Source organism: Lissotriton helveticus, chromosome 4_1 (assembly GCF_964261635.1).
Source record: "Lissotriton helveticus chromosome 4_1, aLisHel1.1, whole genome shotgun sequence".
NCBI classification, from domain to species: Eukaryota; Metazoa; Chordata; class Amphibia; order Caudata; family Salamandridae; genus Lissotriton; species Lissotriton helveticus.
In genome coordinates this window covers 450130982-450155970 of record NC_136063.1, presented here as the reverse complement: position 1 = coordinate 450155970, position 24989 = coordinate 450130982, and the positions used below count along the sequence as shown (strand labels likewise).

Sequence of the window (24989 nt, the reverse complement as noted above, 5' to 3'; positions counted from 1 at the left end):
TGAGTCTTGGCAGCCGTTCAGCTAATTGGTCATGGGATCACATCATGACTTCACTTTGCATGCGTAGCATGCCTCCATCTTGCGGCCATCTTTCTTTCATTATGCGTAACAATAGGCCCAAACGTACTCTATTAATAAAGGAATCATACAAAAATGTTAATTTCTCAAAAACATGATTTTCACTGTTCATCACCCACCCCTACACTATCCCATTTTATTATCTCTTTTTGTAAGCAAAAACATTGGCAGCAATAGCTCTCTTTAAATTCAGGCAAGCATATGCCAGGCATGCGGTGCCTCAAGGCATCATGTTAATAGTTCTTGCGCATGCGTGAGAGTTTCCCCTCTCAAAACGGATTAATCACGTTACTATCTACGCAATACCAGTCAGCACATGTGCAAAAGCGTTTTATAGTTTAAAGTGGGTTTTAGTCACGTTGCATTTGTTTATTTGTTACTTCAGAATGCATTAAGCTCTTTTCCCATATGTAAATGTTGTGTGTGTATATTAATTTAGTTTTCTTTACTATTTCTACCGATTAGTACTGTTAATGAGAGATTGCTTCGAGCAAGTTTGTTTTCTTCAATCCTTGCTCCATCATCTACATTCCCCAAATGAAGGTGCGAAAGTGATTGGTCGCCCATGTGGCTACCAGTAAAAGCCCACAGCAGGAGACCAAGGTTTAGCACATTGACTTCTTCTGTTTCATGAGTTGTTATGGTGCAACCACTCTCCACATCCGCTGCCAAGGATGTCTGTTATGCCAAAGATTTACAAAAATAGTTGAGAGGTGCACTCGGTAATATGTTCAGCATGAAAAAGTTCAAGAAATTTGAGGATCTTCAGTTCCTTCTTTATTGATTTCTTTATTTCCGTCTTTATAAAATACAATGGCACAGCCAACGCGTTTCATTCCCTTTCATGCCTTGGGAATTTCATCAGGGCTGCAAGAATTTTTTTTTACATGCATAAGCATATTTGTCACATACGTTAAAACAAACAATAGCCTATATTACACGTCAATTACAAATTCGACTAAGGATACACCAATAGTCAAATAAGTTATTCTTTTCAAGAAAGTTATGTCTATACAGCAGCAGGTGCTTCGTCCGTCTAGAGACACGCTTGCCCTCACCCATGCGTGGTCTCAGACCCGAATATTTTGAAAAGGCATTTGTCCCAGATCCACACCCTAGGGTGTTAAATCTAGGCAACGCCAAGCGTTAAGGTGCCCATTGGGGAAGAGGACACCCAAAACCAAGAGACAATAAGACCAGAAACCGTCATGCTTTTCCATCACTTACTCATCTTTTAGCATGACGGTTTCTGGTCTTATTGTCTCTTGGTTTTGGGTGTCCTCTTCCCCAATGGGCACCTTAACGCACATGGCGTTGCCTAGATTTAACACCCTAGGGTGTGGATCTGGGACACATGCCTTTTCAAAATATTCGGGTCTGAGACCACGCATGGGTGAGGGCAAGCGTGTCTCTAGACGGACGAAGCACCTGCTGCTGTATAGACATAACTTTCTTGAAGAGAATAACTTATTTGACTATTGGTGTATCCTTAGTCGAATTTTTAATTGACGTTTAATATAGGCTATTGTTTGTTTTAACGTATGTGACAAATATGCTTATGCATGTAAAAAAAAATTCTTGCAGCCCTGATGAAATTCCCAACGCACGAAAGGGAATGAAACGCGTTGGCTGTGCCATTGTATTTTATAAAGACGGAAATAAAGAAATCAATAAAGAAGGAACTGAAGATCCTCAAATTTCTTGAACTTTTTCATGCTGAACATATTACCGAGTGCACCTCTCAACTATTTTTGTAAATCATGTGGCTACCAGTGCCTCCCACTCAATGACAGAGTAATTCTTCTCGGCATCTGTCAATGAGCAAGATGAAAAAGCCACGGTCCTCAACCTTCCCATTTATCTGAGTGAGCACAACCCCAATGCCAACAGCACTGGGATGCACAGTTAGTACAGTTTGCAAATTGCATTGAAACGGAGCATATATGCCAGAATTTGAAATATTATGCTTGGTTTACTCAAAAGCAGCTTTTGAACATCTCCCCACTCAAATTTGATCCCCTTCCTCAACAGTTCTCTCAATGGTTCTGATTTACCCACGAAATATCTCACAAACTTAGAAGAATATTCCACAAGTCCCATGAAAGTACACACCTTTTCCTTCTCATCAGGAGCCTACGCATTCTCTGTGGCACTCACAAGATAGTTAGGGTCTCTCCCCTCCCCAGAAATGATATGCCCCAATTATGCAACCTCTTGCACAAAAAATGTACATTCCTCTTTCTGTAGGGTGAGATCTGCATTCAATAATCAAGACAATACTTTGTCCGTACTGTCTCCAAAGATCAATATGTCACCCTGAAAGAAGACTTCATTGCTGACCTCTAACAACACATTGGATCTGAGTCTCTGAAAAACACTTACTGCAGATGACAAGTCAAAGGTCATTCTGTTAAAATTGAAAAGAAAAAGTTCTGGGTGATACAAGCAGTTAAATGCTTAGAGTCTGGATTTAACATGACCTGGTGGTAGGCATAATTATGGTCCAATTTAGGGAATTACTTTCCACCAGCCAACAGGAAAATCAATCCATAATATTGGGCATAGGTAAGTGATCCATAACCACAGTTTGGTTCAAGCTGTGAAGGTCAACGCAAACCTAAATGACCCATCAGCTTTCTTAGTGTTCACCATTGTAGATAACGATTGTGTGGCCTCAACCGGTTCAAAAAACCATCTTGGATCATTTATTCAATTATTTTCTTGACCTTTGCCCTTATTTCCAGGGGACCTTTTTAGCTACATGCCTTACTGGAATTGTAGCTTTTCTCAAAACTGTTCTGTGATGATAGTCCTTAGCTAGACCCAACTTGTTCTGGAACACAGGTTTAAATTGTTCCAAGACTGCATTCATGTCTCCATAAATAACAGTCATGACTTCATGAACAGCTCGAGGATTCACTGCAATATTAAAGTCATATTGGTGCAACCAGTCTAAAATTGGTGGACCCTCACTAGCTATGTATATCTTTCCCTGAGTGTGGCGGTCCATGAACCCAAACCTGGCACACACATAACCTATCACCCCAATACTAGTCCTTTGGTAACCTTTTAACACAACATCAGTAGAACTTAATACCCTCCCAGGCCATACAAAGTCAAACAAATGTTTGGGTGTGATGGTATAGAGGGAGCTGGAATCAACCATCAAGGAAATATTTTTGCAATCACGTGGATATCTGCTTTCAGGACGCGATCGTCTTTTGGATTCTTCATCCTCAACAACTTCTCTCACGTCATGGTCAACCATAAGAATTTTGTGCTCCACCCCTTCTCCTGTTTCTTCTATTGAAACAACTCTTTTGTTGGTTGCTTGCAGAAGAGTGCAAAATGTCCCTTCTTCCCACAGGCACAGCAATCTTGGCCAACAGCATAACAATGCTTTGAGTCGGCCAGATGAAAATTGCTGCCACATCTGTAGCAGAACTGTGCTGTGGTTTTGCTTTGCGCGGACAGCAAGCTGGTGGTGCTTCAACTTTCTCCTCTGCAATGTGTCACACCGGAGACACCTAGTTTTCTCTTTATTAGTGCTACGCAATCAGGATCACTGTCTATCTTTTGCATCTCCTTCATGCACTTGTCCGATTCTTAAATAACCTTGGCAATCTTGATAGCGCCCTTTAATATAGGATTGATGGCAGCCCAAAGTCATTCTTACATTTTGTTGTTGTTTCATTGGACTAAAAGTTGATCCCTAATAAGCTCCTCTGTCATGAGCCCGAACTTGCACTTTGTGGCCAAATCCATGGCCACAAATTCATCCACCGACTCCATCTGCCTCTGCCGAAGTGTGTAGAATTTATGACGTTGCATGGCAATGTTCAATGTTTTGGAAAAGCTCTCTTGTAGCTGCAATTTGCTACTTTGTACACATACTCAATTACATCATCGTTCTCTTCATACTCCTGTGGTAAATATTTAAAGAAGTGTTGACCTTCTGTGCCCAAATACCTAGTCAACAACACTTTCTTTCTGAGGGGAGAAAAATGTGTCCCTCAAAGAGCCACCAAATAATTTTCAAAGGTCTCCACCCAATCTTCCCATTCAATGGGCGGATCTTCCTTCTGCATTAAAAATGAAGGTGGCACCACAATGGACTTGCTAATGCTCATGCTGGCCTCCTAATGCATACTCTCCAAGAGATAAAAATAATAATAAGTGCGCAGTGGTGGAGGAAACCGCAAGGTCCCACTGGTCCCACTGCATGTTAAACTTTCATCCCACAGCTTTAGGTCTCTATGGTAGATTGTAGTGTACTCTGCAATAAAATATATGGTTCTGTTGTAAAACGAGATAAGGAAACATTAGCAGCGACGTGTCAAGTAAAGGCAGCACAGATTAAATCCGGTAAGCAGCTTGAAACTGATATTCAGAGATCCAGCTGTTGGGTTGCCTACATATGTTGTGCCGCCAAATGCGGTGAAAGCGGGCGTAAGCGGTGAACCTATGAGCACCGCGAAACTGCTGCGTCCCTGTTTCAAATCAGACCTTCGGGTGGGTGCCCAGCATAGCCTGGCAAACTTTCTTTGGCCAAGAGTGGCATAGCTAAGAATGCTCGGGCGGTCAGCATGGTCTGTATAGCTCTTGGTCTGACATGTGCTTCTAAGGCTGGCTTATGAAGGCATGGACTGGGAGTACCCACGTCCGCCGAACCAGCCAACAATTTTTAAAACTGTCAAAAAATCACAGTTCATGGCAGAGAACTCTCACAGTCAATAGTAGACTCACAGGTTGGGCCAGAACAGCACACGCAAGCAAACTAAGAGCTGGAGCAGGCCTCCCACACTGGTGGGAATCTACAACACAGGATTTCTCTGCAGTTAATGAACGTATTCTGTTCACAGGTGCATGGCTATCCCATCCTCGTGGCCGAAATATATTGTAATTCTTCTTCCAAATACCACCTGAGACTTCTGTAGGAAGTACGCTTCAACTTTATTCGTAGATGAAAACCTGCGCCTGACAAGCCGCACACAAACAGCTTCTCTCCCAGTCATCCCAACAGCCTCAGAATATTATTGTGTCACAGGCCCTCCTCTTAAATAAATACATTCCATCCTCTTGAAAGATGCTGTAAGCATGAACACAAAAACCCAACCCATCCTATTTTCCTTCAACATTATAACACATTATAACAGACATTGCACCCAGCCCTCTGGAAGCAGCCAACAGGACTAGGGGTATGAATCCCTGAGTCATATAATGGCTATCACAATATTTTGTTCAGTGTTGTAGCTAGCCAATCAGATCATTTCGGTCTTGCAGGACTGCGATCGCTCCAGCGGGGTCTGAAGGGGCCAATAGGAAAAGCTACCTAGACTAATCACAAGCAGCTATTTTTGTATTTTTTTGGCACTGCAGGTGTCACACGGGACTCCCACAGCACCAACCATCCAAGTATATATTACTTTTTCAGATGGGTTAATCCCTTCATGTACAACCCGAGCACCTCTTTTAATGCTAATTTCTCAAAAACAACTTGAATGATTTACTCTGAATCACAAAAAGCATGCTTTCTAAGTAGAGTTTAACTTTTTAACCGCTTTTGTGTAATTCTGTTCAGCTGCCTTTTCTGTATTGGCGAACACTTTTTTAGGGACCCCTCTTTTCTTTGACTTCGCACAATCCACCAATGGGAGCCTAATGGGATTAAGTTTTGTTTTGAAAGGTTTTAAGCAGATTAGTCACATGGCTTCAAAGTTATTAACCCGTTTACCGCGGCAGACATTCCGCCGCGGTGTGGGCGTTCTATTGAGCGGGCGGGGCTGCGTCAGCCAACGGTCGTGCGCAGCTCCCGCGAAGTAGTGCGTGCATCGGCCGATGGCCGACGCGAGCACGGAACAGGTTAAAGAAACATAAAATGCTGTTTCTGTGGACTGACCTAACTAACTACAGCCTAAGTTTTCCTCAGTTCAACATTCGAATGTGCCTGCTGCGTGCTTTTGAGCGCAATTTTGGACCCAGACACTAATTCTTTCACATATCAAGCACTGTATTAAGGCCAACTGGCCAAATCTTAATTCGTATAAAACAGATATATGTATTGTTGTGTGGCCCACCCTCTGTGGTCTTCCACTTGGTGGCTAGCCAGTCTCAGTTCTCCCACTCCTTCTAATTATTAGAGGAATCTTGCTGTCTCTTGAATGCCTTTTTTTCTGTTAAAATCCAAAGATTGTTGGGAAGCTCATTTTACATGACTTCTTATTAATTGTTCGTATTTGTTTACTACCGATTGTCAGTAAATCATGATCCATGTACTCTGTACTTAGGAGGTTCATCTTATCTGGTGAAATAACTTCAGATTGTTCAAAATATGGAAGCTTGTTTGCTTTTTATCTTTCTCCTTTTACATCTGCATCTTTAATTCTTTCTTGTCTGCACTGACTTTCAGTTCACTAGTGGGTTGTTTTTAAAGCACACAGCTTTTGCCATCATGTTTTGTATGGCTGTGTCCTTCATTATTGTAAAGCTACACGAAAGAAGTGTGTCCCTCCACATACTTAGCTCTTATCTACTGAGAACCTTTTGTCTAAGTTTCAATAAATGATGTTATTATACCCGGTTCTATTTCAGAAGATTGGGAAATTGAGACTTTTGAGAGAATGATGTCTGACTTACATGCATATATGCTACTTTGAATACTGAAGATCCTCGAACTTAGCAAGTTACAAAAAAATGTATTGTGATCACCATTATGTACATTATTTCATACATAGGACTAGCTATCCTAGAGAAATACACACAATTACACATAATGGGAAGATTGTGAGTCTCTGCCTCCTCCAATCAAGCCAAATTGGGTTTTAGTCGCGTTGCATTTGTTTATTTGTTACTTCAGAATGCATTAAGCTCTTTTCCCATATGTAAATGTTGTGTGTGTATATTAATTTAGTTTTCTTTACTATTTCTACCGATTAGTACTGTTAATGAGAGATTGCTTCGAGCAAGTTTGTTTTCTTCAATCCTTGCTCCATCATCTACATTCCCCAAATGAAGGTGCGAAAGTGATTGGTCGCCCATGTGGCTACCAGTGCCTCCCACTCAATGACAGAGTAATTCTTCTCGGCATCTGTCAATGAGCAAGATGAAAAAGCCACGGTCCTCAACCTTCCCATTTATCTGGGTGAGCACAACCCCAATGCCAACAGCACTGGGATCCAGAGTTAGTACAGTTTGCAAATTGCATTGAAACGGAGCATATATGCCAGAATTTGAAATATTATGCTTGGTTTACTCAAAAGCAGCTTTTGAACATCTCCCCACTCAAATTTGTTCCCATTCCTCAACAGTTCTCTCAATGGTTCTGATTTACCCACGAAATATCTCACAAACTTAGAAGAATATTCCACAAGTCCCAAGAAAGTACACACCTTTTCCTTCTCATCAGGAGCCTACGCATTCTCTGTGGCACTCACAAGATAGTTCGGGTCTCTCCCCTCCCCAGAAATGATATGCCCCAATTATGCAACCTCTTGCACAAAAAATGTACATTCCTCTTTCTGTAGGGTGAGATCTGCATTCAATAATCAAGACAATACTTTGTCCGTACTGTCTCCAAAGATCAATATGTCACCCTGAAAGAAGACTTCATTGCTGACCTCTAACAACACATTAGATCTGAGTCTCTGAAAAACACTTACTGCAGATGACAAGTCAAAGGTCATTCTGTTAAAATTGAAAAGAAAAAGTTCTGGGGTGATACAAGCAGTTAAATGCTTAGTCTGGATTTAACATGACCTGGTGGTAGGCATAATTATGGTCCAATTTAGGGAATTACTTTCCACCAGCCAACAGGAAAATCAATCCATAATATTGGGCATAGGTAAGTGATCCATAACCACAGTTTGGTTCAAGCTGTGAAGGTCAACGCAAACCTAAATGACCCATCAGCTTTCTTAGTGTGCACCATTGTAGATAACGATTGTGTGGCCTCAACCGGTTCAAAAAACCATCTTGGATCATTTATTCAATTATTTTCTTGACCTTTGCCCTTATTTCCAGGGGACCTTTTTAGCTACATGCCTTACTGGAATTGTAGCTTTTCTCAAAACTGTTCTGTGATGATAGTCCTTAGCTAGACCCAACTTGTTCTGGAAGACAGGTTTAAATTGTTCCAAGACTGCATTCATGTCTCCATAAATAACAGTCATGACTTCATCAACAGCTCGAGGATTCACTGCAATATTAAAGTCATATTGGTGCAACCAGTCTAAAATTGGTGGACCCTCACTAGCTATGTATATCTTTCCCTGAGTGTGGCGGTCCATGAACCCAAACCTGGCACACACATAACCTATCACCCCAATACTAGTCCTTTGGTAACCTTTTAACACAACATCAGTAGAACATAATACCCTCCCAGGCCATACAAAGCCAAACAAATGTTTGGGTGTGATGGTATAGAGGGAGCTGGAATCAACCATCAAGGAAATATTTTTGCAATCACTTGGATATCTGCTTTCAGGACGCAATCGTCTTTTGGATTCTTCATCCTCAACAACTTCTCCCACGTCATGGTCAACCATAAGAATTTTGTGCTCCACCCCTTCTCCTGTTTCTTCTATTGAAACAACTCTTTTGTTGGTTGCTTGCAGAAGAGTGCAAAATGTCCCTTCTTCCCACAAGCACAGCAATCTTGGCCAACAGCATAACAATGCTTTGAGTCGGCCAGATGAAAATTGCTGCCACATCTGTAGCAGAACTGTGCTGTGGTTTTGCTTTGCGCGGACAGCAAGCTGGTGGTGCTTCAACTTCCTCCTCTGCAATGTGTCACACCGGAGACACCTAGTTTTCTCTTTATTAGTGCTACGCAATCAGGATCACTGTCTATCTTTTGCATCTCCTTCATGCACTTGTCCGATTCTTAAATAACCTTGGCAATCTTGATAGCGCCCTTTAATGTAGGATTGCTGGCAGCCCAAAGTCATTCTTACATTTTGTTGTTGTTTCATTGGACTAAAAGTTGATCCCTAATAAGCTCCTCTGTCATGAGCCCGAACTTGCACTTTGTGGCCAAATCCATGGCCACAAATTCATCCACCGACTCCATCTGTCTCTGCCGAAGTGTGTAGAATTTATGACGTTGCATGGCAATGTTCAATGTTTTGGAAAAGCTCTCTTGTAGCTGCAATTTGCTACTTTGTACACATACTCAATTACATCATCGTTTTCTTCATACTCCTGTGGTAAATATTTAAAGAAGTGTTGACCTTCTGTGCCCAAATACCTAGTCAACAACGCTTTCTTTCTGAGGGGAGAAAAATGTGTCCCTCAAAGAGCCACCAAATAATTTTCAAAGGTCTCCACCCAATCTTCCCATTCAATGGGCGGATCTTCCTTCTGCATTAAAAATGAAGGTGGCACCACAATGGACTAGCTAATGCTCATGCTGGCCTCCTAATGCATACTCTCCAAGAGATAAAAATAATAATAAGTGCGCAGTGGTGGAGGAAACCGCAAGGTCCCACTGGTCCCACTGCATGTTAAACTTTCATCCCACAGCTTGAAGACTCTATGGTAGATTGTAGTGTACTCTGCAATATAATATATGGTTCTGTTGTAAAACGAGATAAGGAAACATTAGCAGCGACGTGTCAAGTAAAGGCAGCACAGATTAAATCCGGTAGGCAGCTTGAAACTGATATTCAGAGATCCAGCTGTTGGGTTGCCTACATATTTTGTGCCGCCAAATGCGGTGAAAGCGGGCGTGAGCGGTGAACCTATGAGCACTGCGAAACTGCTGCGTCCCTGTTTCAAATCAGACCTTCGGGTGGGTGCCCAGCATAGCCTGGCAAACTTTCTTTGGCCAAGAGTGGCATAGCTAAGAATGCTCGGGCGGTCAGCATGGTCTGTATAGCTCTTGGTCTGACATGTGCTTCTAAGGCTGGCTTATGAAGGCATGGACTGGGAGTACCCAAGCCTGAAGTCCGCCGAACCAGCCAACAATTTTTAAAACTGTCAAAAAATCACAGTTCATGGCAGAAAACTCTCACAGTCAATAGTAGACTCACAGGTTGGGCCAGAACAGCACACGCAAGCAAACTAAGAGCTGGAGCAGGCCTCCCGCACTGATGGGAATCTACAACACAGGATTTCTCTGCAGATAATGAACGTATTCTGTTCACAGGTGCATGGCTATCCCATCCTCGTGGCCGAAATATATTGTAATTCTTCTTCCAAATACCACCTGAGACTTCTGTAGTAAGTACGCTTCAACTTTATTCGTAGATGAAAACCTGCGCCTGACAAGCCGGACACAAACAGCTTCTCTCCCAGTCCTCCCAACAGCCTCAGAATATTATTGTGTCACAGGCCCTCCTCTTAAATAAATACATTCCATCCTCTTGAGAGATGCTGTAAGCATGAACACAAAAACCCAACCCATCCTATTTTCCTTCAACATTATAACACATTATAACAGACATTGCACCCAGCCCTCTGGAAGCAGCCAACAGGACTAGGGGTATGAATCCCTGAGTCATATAATGGCTATCACAATATTTTGTTCAGTGTTGTAGCTAGCCAATCAGATCATTTCGGTCTTGCAGGACTGCGATCGCTCCAGCGGGGTCTGAAGGGGCCAATAGGAAAAGCTACCTAGACTAATCACAAGCAGCTATTTTTGTATTTTTTTGGCACTGCAGGTGTCACACGGGACTCCCACAGCACCAACCATCCAAGTATATATTACTTTTTCAGATGGGTTAATCCCTTCATGTACAACCCGAGCACCTCTTTTAATGCTAATTTCTCAAAACAACTTGAATGATTTACTCTGAATCACAAAAAGCATGCTTTCTAAGTAGAGTTTAACTTTTTAACCGCTTTTGTGTAATTCTGTTCAGCTGCCTTTTCTGTATTGGCGAACACTTTTTTAGGGACCCCTCTTTTCTTTGACTTCGCACAATCCACCAATGGGAGCCTAATGGGATTAAGTTTTGTTTTGAAAGGTTTTATGCAGATTAGTCACATGGCTGCAAAGTTATTAACCCGTTTACCGCGGCAGACATTCCGCCGCGGTGTGGGCGTTCTATTGAGCGGGCGGGGCTGCGTCAGCCAACGGTCGTGCGCAGCTCCCGCGAAGTAGTGCGTGCATCGGCCGATGGCCGACGCAAGCTCGGAACAGGTTAAAGAAACATAAAATGCTGTTTCTGTGGACTGACCTAACTAACTACAGCCTAAGTTTTCCTCAGTTCAACATTCGAATGTGCCTGCTGCGTGCTTTTGAGCGCAATTTTGGACCCAGACACTAATTCTTTCACATATCAAGCACTGTATTAAGGCCACCTGGCCAAATCTTAATTCGTATAAAACAGATATATGTATTGTTGTGTGGCCCACCCTCTGTGGTCTTCCACTTGGTGGCTAGCCAGTCTCAGTTCTCCCACTCCTTCTAGTTATTAGAGGAATCTTGCTGTCTCTTGAATGCCTTTTTTTCTGTTAAAATCCAAAGATTGTTGGGAAGCTCATTTTACATGACTTCTTATTAATTGCTCGTATTTGTTTACTACCGATTGTCAGTAAATCATGATCCATGTACTCTGTACTTAGGAGGTTCATCTTATCTGGTGAAATAACTTCAGATTGTTCAAAATATGGAAGCTTGTTTGCTTTTTATCTTTCTCCTTTTACATCTGCATCTTTAATTCTTTCTTGTCTGCACTGACTTTCAGTTCACTAGTGGGTTGTTTTTAAAGCACACAGCTTTTGCCATCATGTTTTGTATGGCTGTGTCCTTCATTAGTGTAAAGCTACACGAAAGAAGTGTGTCCCTCCACATACTTAGCTCTTATCTACTGAGAGCCTTTTGTCTAAGTTTCAATAAATGATGTTATTATACCCGGTTCTATTTCAGAAGATTGGGAAATTGAGACTTTTGAGAGAATGATGTCTGACTTACATGCATATATGCTACTTTGAATACTGAAGATCCTCGAACTTAGCAAGTTACAAAAAAATATATTGTGATCACCATTATGTACATTATTTCATACATAGGACTAGCTATCCTAGAGAAATACACACAATTACACATAATGGGAAGATTGTGAGTCTCTGCCTCCTCCAATCAAGCCAAATTTCTTAAAGAAATTCCCTTACTTTTAGAGTGCTGACAGACCACACCCTTCAGCCTTCTATTTTACACAGAGACACAGCAGCTTCCAAAATCCTAATCACTACCAACAAGCTGCTTTACTCCACTGAGTTTAGTCGAAATCTGGCTATTCAAGAATAGGAGTATTGAAAAGCAAATATTGATGAAAAAAAACTTGTAGGGGGCCACATTTTGGCAGATACAAAGCAAAGATAGGTATTACTTTTTTTTGTATAATACAGACAGAAATGATCTTTCTAAACCAAACTATGGGATTTGAAACAATGAAGGACTTAAAGAAACCATCTAATCTAAAGGTGGCCTGCCCCTGTTCAGCAAATGTCAATTTCAACCTAATAAACAAACACATGTAGTAATTATCACATATAGTGTAGGTAAGCTATGCCAATGATGGCTAGAACACTCTAATCTTTCAACTGTGAAAGAACACTTTTCCTCCATTAATGAAAACACAGACTTCCCTGATTTCCTCTAGGACCACGTCCTAAAAGAGATGAAAGATTCCTTGCCACAGGAATCTAAGCCAAAATAAATAAATTTTTAGGGAAAGAAACTGCAGAAAGAATGAGACAAATCGATCCAGAAGACTTCCCGTATTTAAGTTTTTAAAGTTATCAACAATGGAATGCACACACTTTCTAAAAAAGTGTACTCATTAAATCACAATTTGTCATCAGCCTTAGATATCTTGAAAGGAAACCTGAATTTATTACAACACTGGCAGGCTCGGTTAAGAGCAATTATACAGTTTAACTGGGAATTACAAACCCTGAGATCAGGTTTTGTGCCTTAGCAAATTCTCCGTGAACCAACCCTATTTCAACCATACAATTTGACACTCACAGAAAAAAATAATGGCTAAAAAAGAATCTACATACACCTTATGAAGTATAAAACAAGCTGAAGATGCATCATTTACAGTCAGTGACACTCCGCCTATTACCTGGTTTATACACTGTAGTATTTCATTGCCCATTACAACATTTCATTTTTAAGTCTGTAATAAATATAAATCTACTGGTTGGTATGAAACAATTTACAATATTTCCATTCATGGAAGATTCCGTTCTTCTACATCTGATTAAATGAAAATGAAGATTACCTTGTGTATATCAGTACAGCAAATAGTAGAAATCCCCTTGGACACTCCCTTCTGTGTTTCACTGTATCATTGCACAGAGCGTGTAGCGCTTTAATGGCAGTGTTTAGCTGTGTTTTAGCCTTTTCCCCCAGTGCATTCATTCCCACACATCATGAACTTCTGAATAACAGGTCTCATTTATTTTTAACAAATGCTACTTGCTGTGGGTTAAAGCCCGGCCAGCCGTACATGATAACTGTTTCAGAAACAATGCAGTGTTGTGGAAGGATCTTGTACCCTCCGCTTAGAACTATCTTAGGAACAACCCTTGGTCTAGTATAAGCATGATATCTATGCGATTTAACGATTTGAGCAAACTACTATCTGTTCTGTTACATAAAGAAAACCCTTCGAATAAAGTTTAAAATCTGCAGACAGACAGCAGGGTTTCTGCTTTGCTACCGAAAACAGAATCGTATACAAACAGTAACTTGCTAGAAACTTAGAGGGCTAATTTAGTTAGAAGAACTTAAGTGGGCTTGTAATTAAATAACATTTTTCATATATGTATTTATTAAGTTTTAAATTGTTCTTAAAGCTTCCATATGAGAAGTAGCAGCATATTATAGTTATCATTATATTCAAGTCATTGGTTAATTATACTAGTAAATAAATATCTAAAATCCCAATAATATGATAACATTTGTAACACTGGACATTCTACCATTTATTTTTCCAAGTTAAGCAAAAGATGTAACTTTGCTACAAAACCCACACATAATTATCAGCATGTGCAGCTGCGGGAAATAGGTTGCATGTCTAATCATCAATAGATGATGATGATTGTAAAATGCGACTGGTACCCAAATATGGGTGTCTGTGCACTAAAGAAGCATTGAAAAAAAGGAAGACGTATGGTACCGAATCAAGGAAGATAAATCAGTATACAAGCCAGGTTTACACCCCTTTCAGAAACCTAGATAGTGAGGTTCAGATCCAAGTAGATTGTAAGAATAAGGTTAGAGAAAGCACAAGACAAACTTACCTGATGCTGGGATATTGGCAGGAAAAGCATATCAGCACAGAGATCATCTCGGGCGTAGCAAGCAACTCTAATGCGTTTAAGAATAGTTCCAACATTTATAAGTGCCCAGTGGCAAATTAAATAGATCTAAAAATGGTTTCCTTTGACACTTTGAGCCAGTGAAAAGATTTGAAGTGGTTGGAAATAGGGCAGTGAGGACGCAGTCCTAGAAGTAGCTTAGCTGCAAAAACTGAAAGAAGAGAATGGTTCCGGAATAGTTCTGTCATGAGCACCAGTTCCCTGTGCTCATGACAGAACCAAAATGAAAATGAAGTTTATTTTTCATTGTTTCAGTGCTTGTGGGGCAATCTCAGCCCCTGAGCACCATAACACTTGGGACAGGTATCGTTGGAAAGGGGAGAATCTCCCCTTTCCAATGGTATCCTTCCCTAGTGGATGCCTGCTAGGAGATTGTCCCAGGAGGGCTGTCACCAAGCAGGGATCAACCCAAAAGCCACCAGGGAGGGGGGAGCGGCCCCTTGGGCAAGGGTCTTTGCTCTCCCCATAAATGTTTGACACAGACCGTCTTTCTGCCTTTCCTGGGTGGGCAGATGGGGCAGTAGCCCCCAATCTGCCCCCCCGGGGGGGGGGGCAGGAAGCACCTTTGACACCAGGGAATATTTTTCATAGGCCAAGGGTGGGGGCTGCCCATAATGGGCACTTCAATGCCCTCAACCTACCCCCCTAAAGAAGGGCAATAGCCCCTTTCTGACTGGGGAAGGGGGGGCTGAAAGCCCACTCGGCACATGGGTAAATTATTTTTAAATGTCAGGGGTGGGGGCTGCCCAAAATGGGTATGCCAATGCCACTACCCCCCAAAAAAGATGCCACAGTCTTTCTGCCCTCACCCGGAAGTCAAATGGGGGCAGTAGCCCCTGATCTGACCCCTGAGGGGGCAGATAGCCCACTAGGTGCCAGCGATTTTGCTGGCTTTTTTATACGTCGGGGAGGGGATGCCCAGAATGAGCATCCCAATGTCCCCCCCCCAAAAAAAATAGCCTCAGTCTTTCTGACCCCTTGGGGGCATATCGGGGCCATAGCCCCCGATTCCGCCCTCCCCAGGGCAGCAGAAAGCCCAATAGGCACTGACTTTTTTTCAGAATATGCCTATTTGTGGATTTTGGGTCCTTGCGCAGATGGCACCCAAGGAAACCTAGAAAACCTATCAATTTTTTTAAACTAGAGACACCCAGGGGAATCCAGTATGTGGTGACTTGTGTGGTTCTCACTAGGTTCTGTTACCCAGAATCCCTTGCAAACCTCAAACTTTGTAAAAAATAAATTTTAAAAAACACATTTTCCTCACATTTCTGTGATGGAAAGTTCTGGAATTTGCCCAGATCCACAAACTTCCACCCACACAAGTGAGGTATCATTTTACTCTGGAGAACAAGGGGAATGCTGGATGGTAGGATATTTGTGCCAGCATGGTGACCCCACACAAACATCTATGGAAAAAGTGATTGTTTCAGCTAAATTTGAGGTTTACAGGGGATTCTGGGTAGGGAAACATTGGGGGATCCACACAAGCCACACCTCACTGGACCCCTCAGGGTGTCTAGTTTTCAGAAATGTGTGGGTTTGGTAGGTTTCCCTAGATGGCCGCCAAGCCCGGGATCAAAAACTCATTTGGACCCCCCCCCTTGCAAAACCAGATTGTTTTGTGATAGGTAATTTTGATGTTTCCACAAGACATTTTGGGCCCTTGCCTGTCACAGGTACTTGTCCCACCCACACGAGTGAGGTACTATTATTATCGGGCTACCTGGGGGAACGCTGGGTGGAAGAAATGTTGTGTCAGCCCGATGATCCCACAACTTTTCCACACAGAAATTTTTAGAAGCATTTCGGAGATTTGCAAATAGCTACTGTTTCTAAACTCTATATTTTGTTCCCATTTCGGAAATACATAGGTGTTTTTCATACCGATTTGTCACTATTTTTATTTTCCCAAATGAATTGCTATATACCCGGTACACAAAAAAAACATTGCAAGACACTTCTCAGTTATTGGCTTTGGGTTCCTCTGGTTCTTGGTGAACCTACAATTCCTATAGATCCCCACAGCCAGAAAGGTCCAGTGGATGTAACAATATATTGCTTTCAAACATCTGTCATACTTGGAAGAAGTTACAGGTGAAAACGTTTGCACAAATGGCTGTTTTTCAACTCATTTTCAATTTTTCCTATTTTCAGCTGTTAGTTTCTATAAAAAAAATTGAAGGATCTACACAAATGACCCGTTGCTGAATTCAGAATTTTGTCTAATTTTCTGAAATGTATAGCTTTCCAGGATCCATTATTGCTTTCATACCCATTTCTACCATTAACTGGAAGGAGGTTTAAAGCACAAAAAATATCAAAACTAAGCTATGTCCCAGTAAAATGCCAAAACGGTGTAAAAAATGTTGGTCCCTGAAAGCTGGGAAGATGGTGATTTCAGCACCACAAACCATTTGTTGATACCATTTGCAGGGAATTTTTTTTCTTCTACAGCACTTTTTCCCCCATTTTTCCATCCCAAAATCAAAATTTAGATGTAGTTTGGCTACTTTCTCGGTCTCCTCCAGGGGAATCAATAAACCCTGGGTACCTTTAAAATCCCCATGATGTTGGAAAAAAAAGACGCAAATTGGGCATGGATACCTTATGTGGTCAAAACGTTACAGGAGCCTAAGCGCAAACTACCCCAAATAGCCAAACAAGGCTTAGCACGGGGAGGGGGAGGCCTAGCAGCGAAGGGGTTAACAACTTTGCACCACCTAGTGATAGCATGCGCTGCAGGTATGTATTGGAAATTAAGCGGTGATAAGGTCCTTGCCAGTTTAAGGAAGACGGGCCAGTCATATTGTTGAACAGTGACGAGCATTCCAGTTGGTATACCTGCTCACGGCTGGTTGGCAGCAGCTCATGGTATGCATTCATTTGGCTTATATTCTTTTCAACATTGATAAGCACACATGTGGGTGCCATTCTTTATTAATATCAGTTAGAGAAATTCCTTGCAGCTGAAGTATTTTGGTATTTGAAAGTTATTGTTATTCATTAGAAAAACATGTCCTAAGCAGCAAATGGTGATATGCACACTTATTTTTGGCACTCATACTAGTTCATGGTATATTGTAGCACAAGCCTAACATGCTATGAATGGCAAGTAGTTATAGATGGGTACACTTTTATGTGGTGATTTGTTTCACTTGTATATTGCCATATGTTATTTACTGTAAATTCCTGCATTTGAGCCTTGTCATAACATTGCTCAGGCTTGTAATCAGGCACCAATGTTCTCGATAGTGCTGGTGAATTCACTATGAAGTGGGAAACATGGTGCGTCGTGTTTAATAATTATCTGGTGGCTGACTGCTGGTGGCAAATCCTTTGAAGCAGAAAGGAAGAAAGCATTGTTATTCAACCTGTTGGTGGAGGGAGCACAAAAGTATTCAAACATTTGCAGAGGTGCCGTCCACCTAGTAGGTTAGCTACTGGTGATTATCATGATTTCAGAGAAGCTACTGACAAGCTAAAATCACATTTCAAGGATGATCCCCATATCGTCATGCAGCATCACCATTTTACTCCAGATTCAAAGTAGCCAAATGAACCCTTTGAGTCGTATTTGGGAGCACTCAGAATCCTATCCTCTCAGTGTAAATTTGGTAGAACTTTAGATTGTGGAACAAATTGTAGTACATTGACCCATAAGAACACTCTGGAGCAACCCCGAGGCGCAGGAATCAAACTGTATTCGAAACTGTTGGCATTGTTAAAAGTGTAGACCTATCAATTTGTTTGGCCAAATACATTTCTGACACCAGCCAGTCATTTTTTGATGAAGTGTGTGCTATTTGTAATAAGGTCTCATCTGAGGATAAATTCAAGGTAAAGACAAAACTTAGTGTTATTTCAAGGTGAATTGTTATTAATGTGGGTCTGAATTTCATATGGTCTACTTTAAAAATTGGCCTATGTTTTAAATGTTAGGCTACACTAGTATTTGCAGCATTAACCGTTCATTCTGCGGGAGCCCAATTACTTACCAAGATGGTTCAGTCTCAATATACACTCACTTACAAATCTTGTAGTGGTGAATCTATGTGGCTCTAGAGATGCCGATGGACCTTTTCCACCGTAGGCAAATTAGAGCTTTCCCAAGTCAATTCCTATCATTAATGACATAGAATTTGCGATCAATCCATGATGAGAGGTTGGTAAACGTTTCAAAACCGTTATTTGTCATAAGGTTAGAGTATCTAAATCTCTTTATTTAGATCATTAAGTTTACAGAAATATAAAATAGATTTGATTAGATGTTAACATTAGAAAAATTAACTGTGTGCAAAAAAACCTCTTATGTCCTTTCTGAACTGTTGTTGAATTACCGTTGGTTCGATACCTTCCCACACTGACTACAACCACCTGCCCAGTACTCAGCCGACAGTTTCCATCACGGAAAAAGAAGCATATCGTATGTCCGGTATCCAGAACCTTCAGTCTTTCGACCCCTTAGCTGATGCCACCAAGAGTGATGCCTGGCTCCCAGCAGGGTTAGAGGATTCTATTCATATAAGGATCCAACAGAGAAATGGCAGAAAGACCCGAACAAGGGATTGCAGATGATTACGATAAAAAGAAGTTAGTCAAGGTCTTTAAAAAAAAATGTGCTTGCAATGGTACTGTGGTTGAGCACCCAGAATACGGAGAGGTAATCCAGCTTCAAGGTGACCAGCGTAAAAACGCATGCCAGTTCCTCATTGAGGTGGGACTGGCAAAGGATGAACAGCTTAAAGTCCATGGCTTCTAAATGTTCCAGTTCGTAGGATTCCATCTGGAATGAGTAGCCAGTCCTCGTCTCAAGTTAAACTGAACAGCATGTGAAAATACCCTTTCACAATTTTAAGGACATGCTACATTAATGTGATAAACAGCATCAACATCTGTAGTGGGAGACTCTTTGCTGAAGGGTTGGTTGGAAACAATTATGACAGGACTGTAATCCTAAAGTAAAACATGGCACAGAATCCAACCCTGTGGAAAATTCCACAATCTAATTAAGCATTTCAGAAGTCCAAGTATCACATGGCACACGGGAAGTATAGTAGCAAAGTTTTTGCAATTAATTGAGAGAAAGGCTGACTGCTAAGATAAAAAACTAGATAGTGATGCGAGAGGCTCCCTATGTGCGGCACTATAGCATTTTGGTTTTACCCTGACCAGAAGCTAACCCCACTTGATATGAGTAGGTGAGAAGTCTCACTGGTCAGTAGAAGAGTTTAAGAAACAAGACGAGGGAACAATAACAGATGGACACTTTGTGCTCTATAAATCCAGGTATAAAATGAAGCTACAGAAATGAGGAGTGCTGCTAGCTCATTTAATAATAATGGCGAAAAGCATATGAGCTTTGTTTTATTTGTAATGTATTAAACTCTCTTATTCAATAAACCTGTTTTCAGAAAAAAAAATATATATATATAATATTTCAAAGTGTGCTGTAAAGAAACCCCGTAAGATAACTAAAGGACCTACTCTAAATAGAACCCATGAAGAGTTCCTCCGGAGAAGAGCAAATAAGAAAATTAACTTCTCATAAAGAGTAGTTATGGAAACTCAGACGAGTTCCCCACAGCTGCAGTAGCAAATGTAAATAAAAGTGTGATCCTTGCAGTAGCATTGATCACCAAAATCCAAAAGTCATCACCACGGGGGAATAGCTAAAGAAATCAACTCTCTGCGAGAAGAATCTCAGGGCAAGGAGAGGTCCAGCGGCAAAACCACCAGAATAATGGAAGTGGAAGTGAAGAGTGAGAAGTCTTAATGGAAAATCGCTGCTTACTACCTAGAAACACTCATTAATATAGATTCATACTTTTGTAACAATTCTGTAGGTGTCATCTGTTGCTATCCAATGAAAATAGTTCATGAGATGATGTTGTCGGTCATACGATGCTTCTTCTTCTGATTCCACAGTCTATACCCTCGTTGCAATTAGTCAATACTATTGTTGTTGTGATTGTTACAGGGGGGAAGGTTCTCATGAGAACCCTCTGACCTAAGCTAAACGATGCTCTATGAGCTCAATGCTTGAACAATAGCTAGCCAGTAATATAAAAGCATCGATCAATGTTATTCGAAAACATCAATCATAAAGTCTCCAAGTCATCATTTAGCATACACAGTTTTAGTGAACACTTTATATTCTAACACATGATCTAATATGGGGTGAGAAACTAGATAAACACAGTGTTATAGTCAGCACATTTCTATAAGCTGTCACCAATGCTAAGCAGTTTTGCTAAATATCTCATTCATGCCACTGTGAGCCAGAGTCGAGTGGAAAGACTTTGGGCCTTGTTAATAGACACATTAAGAAATGGTTGCCTGGTGCAAAAAAATGTCTTTGAAACACGCATTAATTTACATGTGCTTAGCTAATGTATTTTTCACAGTTTATTTACTAGGGTTCTTAACATTATGCATTTACTCTTTTTCCTACGAGTCATTTCCTAACATAAACATTTCTACAACATTTAAAGCATTTTAAGTGCAATTTTAGAAAGGTGTTTTGAATTCGTGCTCATTTCTCCCAATCTCCAAAGCAAACAGATTAACACTGTTGTAGAAGATCGCAAAACGTGAAGGACTTTAATAAGGTCGATATGATTTTGAGTGTTAGTGAGCATATTCATCATGATGATAGTGTTCATAAAATTACAACAGAAAACAATGTCTTGAACAATATAAACAAGACATAAGACATATAAACAAAGAGCCACAAGTAACAACATTTGTAATATGGATTACCGAATTGCGATTTTCTGCGAATCGCAATTATTACAAATGTAAGAAATGCCAAGAGTTTCATGCAGCGATTCGTAGGGGGTCGCAAATTCACCTACCTAATTAATATTAATGAAGTAGGTCGCAATTTGCGACCCCCTAGGAATCTTTAATATCACGGGGATGGTGGCCTGCTGGGGTCAGCAGACCAACATGTCCATGATTGCTTTTCCATAAAGTAATTGATTTTTAAATGCAGCCCGTTTTCCTTAAAGGAAAACAGGTTGCGTTTAAAAAAAAAAGAAAGTAACGTTTTCTTTTCATTTTTTAAGAGTAGGCAGTAAAAGGTTTTTGCATACATTAACCAAGGCAAAGGGGTCCCTTGGGGATCCCTTGCCATTTGAGAATGGGTTACCACCTACCTGAAGTAGGTAGAAAAATGCAAACGTTTTGCGACCACATTTAGGTCACAAAACATTCCTACATACCGAGGCGTATTAGGAAAGGACGCCCTATAATGTTAATTCTACCAATTATACCAATAGGCAGCTTGTGCCATTTTTTTAAAGACTTAGTCGTCTCCTTCAACAAGGCTTCATAATTTAATGAAAAAATTCTGTCTATTTGTGCTGTTATCCTGACCCCCAAATAAGTAACCACTGAACAAACTCCCTGCATAGGAGCAGGAGATTTATAATTAAGAAGGACTTGGGTCTTATTGACATTCAACTTTTAGCCTGAGATTTAACCGAACTAACCAGCTACGTCTGTTATCACTTTTAGCGCTTCTCCTGGTTCTGATGAAAAGACCGCTATGTCTTCTGCATATGCGATGACCTTGAGAGAGTTTGCTCCAGACATAAAAGCACGTATTTGGGGATTATTATGCAAAGCTTGGATAAATGGCTCTATATTGAGAGCAAATAATAAAGATGAGAGGGGGGCACCCCTGACGAGTGCCACAGAGTACCGGAAAGATTGACGATTGCAGGCCTGAGTATGTTAATTTTGCACAAGGCTTATAGTGTAAAACTTGTATCTGCCTTTTAAATTGACTCTTAATCACAAAAGCTAAAAGTGTTGCCAAAAGAAATTTCCACCCGACTCGGTCGAACGCTTTCTCTGCGTCTATTAATATCATACCGAGTGAAGTGGATCTTATATCTGCCACATCAAAGGCTGTCACTGCCATGCTAACATGAGCTGTTGTGTCCCTTCCTTGGATGAACCCATGCTGAGGGGGCGGGGGGGGGGGCACAAACTAGGCATTATTGGGGAAAGGCGATTTGCAAGAATTTTTGAGTAGATTTTTGCATCGGCGTTTGAGTGAAATTGGCCGATACGACCCACACTCCTCTGCTGGTTTGTTGTTTTTCAAGAAAAAAATTATTTGCTTCTTATTCCATGATTCAAGGGTTTTACAGCTAATTCCAACCACCTCTATTACCTGGCTAAGTGGCTCCAGCAAGACATCTTTAAAAGTTTTATAAAATTCCAGGGGAATAGAATCTTCCCCTGCTGCCTTGCCTGATGGTAAGCAAAACACAAGATGATATGGACAGACTGTTGCACAATGGCAAAACATTCACTCCAGTCACAGATCTGGGTTTAATCCATCGTTGCCTGATGGTAAAGCACTAATTGCCATTTCTAGCTCTTCACATGATATGCCCTCGTCAAGGAGATCAGATGTCTCACTCCCCATATTTTTCAGAGAACTATTCTGGATAAATCTGAGAACGTCTTCTTGCTTTGGTCGAATCGTTGGAGTACGCAGCGCTTGATATTACGAAACAAACTATGCGAGTAACTGTTGTGGCTGCTCATACAAGATATCATTTGCCCCTTAATTGCCTTTATATGAGACTTAGCCCTGTCGTCTGGAACTTTGAAAGCAAGAATCTTGCCAATTGTCTCCCCAAATTCGTATTGCGACAGATGATATTTGCTATAGCTTGCCATACTTTTCTCGCCTAAATTTATTCTTAAACTTTGATCTGATATCTATGAAGACAGACCCCAGTTGTTCCAGATCAGTGGCCCCCCTCAAAGCAGCCTCTGCATGCTGATCTTCTACCACGCGTATTGCTAAGATACAGCCATGCATATATCCCATATCACTATGGGAGAGACAGATCCTGCATTTTCCTAAAAAAAGGCTTCGAGTTGACCTCTGGTCCTAGCCACATACTCCTCATCTGAAAATAGATACCCAGGAAACTAGAAGATTCCAGGTGCCTTGTTCTCATCAGGGATTTTAAGTGTTAAAAGGATAGGATTGTGATCTGAGCTAACGTTTGGGCATATTTCCATATCCATTGACCATAAAATAGGAACTGTAGCCCAAGCCATGTCTATTCGTGAATATGATTTGTGTGGAGCAGAATAGTAAGTATAACCTGGTATATTTGGGTATAATGTCCTCCACACATCCCTCATAGCCTGTACCCACCCTAATTCCTTGATTGCAGCCCTTTTCCTTCGCATTTTATGAAATGCCTCCCGCCTAAGTTATTTTATCTTTTTCGTTCTAATCCGTTACGTGTTCTGAGCTTATTTTTTAAGCGCTTAGACGGAACGTTAAGTAGTTTTATATGGGGATATAAGAAAGCAAGGCGCGCGTCAGATCGGTTGAAACTTCCTTTCAGCCAAGGGTGACTAGAGTTTCCAGATTTTAAAACATACTTCTGGTCAGTCTGTTTTATTCGTCTCCGTAGTCTTATCAATCCTGCCTGCACCATCTTTTGCCATGAGTTTATGTTAGGGGGCGAGAGCAAGATGTTTCTGTATAGAATCAACGACCCAAACTACTTTAAAAGGGGTATAAATACATGGTGTGCTATTTTGCTTAGCAATAATATTACTCTATATCATGACAAATTCCCGTTATGGCATAATCCAGGATTGCCAGAGATATTTCAGGATGCTGTGGGTAGTAAATGGGCAAGCTGTGGAGTTACAAGTTTGGGGGATTTGTATGACTGCAGCAGCTTTGTCTCATTTGAGAGACTGCAGATTAAGCATAAATTGCCCGACTATATGCTGTTTAAATACTACCAGATTCTGGATTATTTTTTAAGAGACATAAACTCGGTAAACATAACTGATTCCGAGATGTGGGATTTCATGTATGCAGAAGAATCGAAAAGACTGATCAGTAGGGTGTACAAATGGTTAAGCAGCTACAGAATAGATGACTGCGGGAGATTAGCTGATCGTTGGAGCAAGGTGCTGGGGGCACCGGTAGCAGCTAGTTCCATATCACAAGCTCTTAGCACACTAGATGAGCCCGTCCACCCTACTAACGTGCGACTGCAACATCGTATGTTATGTCTCTTATAATATACTCCCGAAGAACAGCTAAGTGATCACCTGACAATACTACACCTAGTGGGATGTATGACGTTACTACGCATGCTATTACAACGCATGCCTTTACGACGCAAGTTTTACAACGCAAGTCGTTACAACGACTTGCGTTGGGTGGCGCTGGATAGTGAATAGTTTAATTTATTATTCCAACTCCAGTCCCCGTGGATAGTAGGGAAGGTGTTGGAAACTATTCCCTATCCTAGAGCGCCACCCAGCGCAAGTCGTTGTAAAAGGTGCGTTGTAATGGTTGCGTCGTAAAGGTACTTCGTTGTAACAGTTGCGTTGTAAAGGATGTTTACCCACCTAGTGATCGGACAAAATGCCCTAGATGTAACTTATACACGTCTGACATAAAACATATGTTTGTAACATGTCCGGTACTGGCTATATTCTGGCAGAATGTTGGGAGTGTCCTCCTTCAGAAGTTGGGGATAGGAGCACCTTTGTCAATTAATGAAATCATG

The 24989-nt window shown here is 41.1% G+C and overlaps 1 protein-coding gene and 1 pseudogene across 1 annotated transcript in view; both read left to right on the top strand.

Annotated features, from left to right (window-relative positions):
• The window catches only part of TMEM67 (transmembrane protein 67), a 989409-nt gene that overhangs the window by 333301 nt on the left and 631119 nt on the right, over window positions 1-24989 (top strand). The window lies entirely within an intron of this gene.
• On the top strand, window positions 18844-19466 carry LOC144827182 (eukaryotic translation initiation factor 1 pseudogene; annotated as a pseudogene).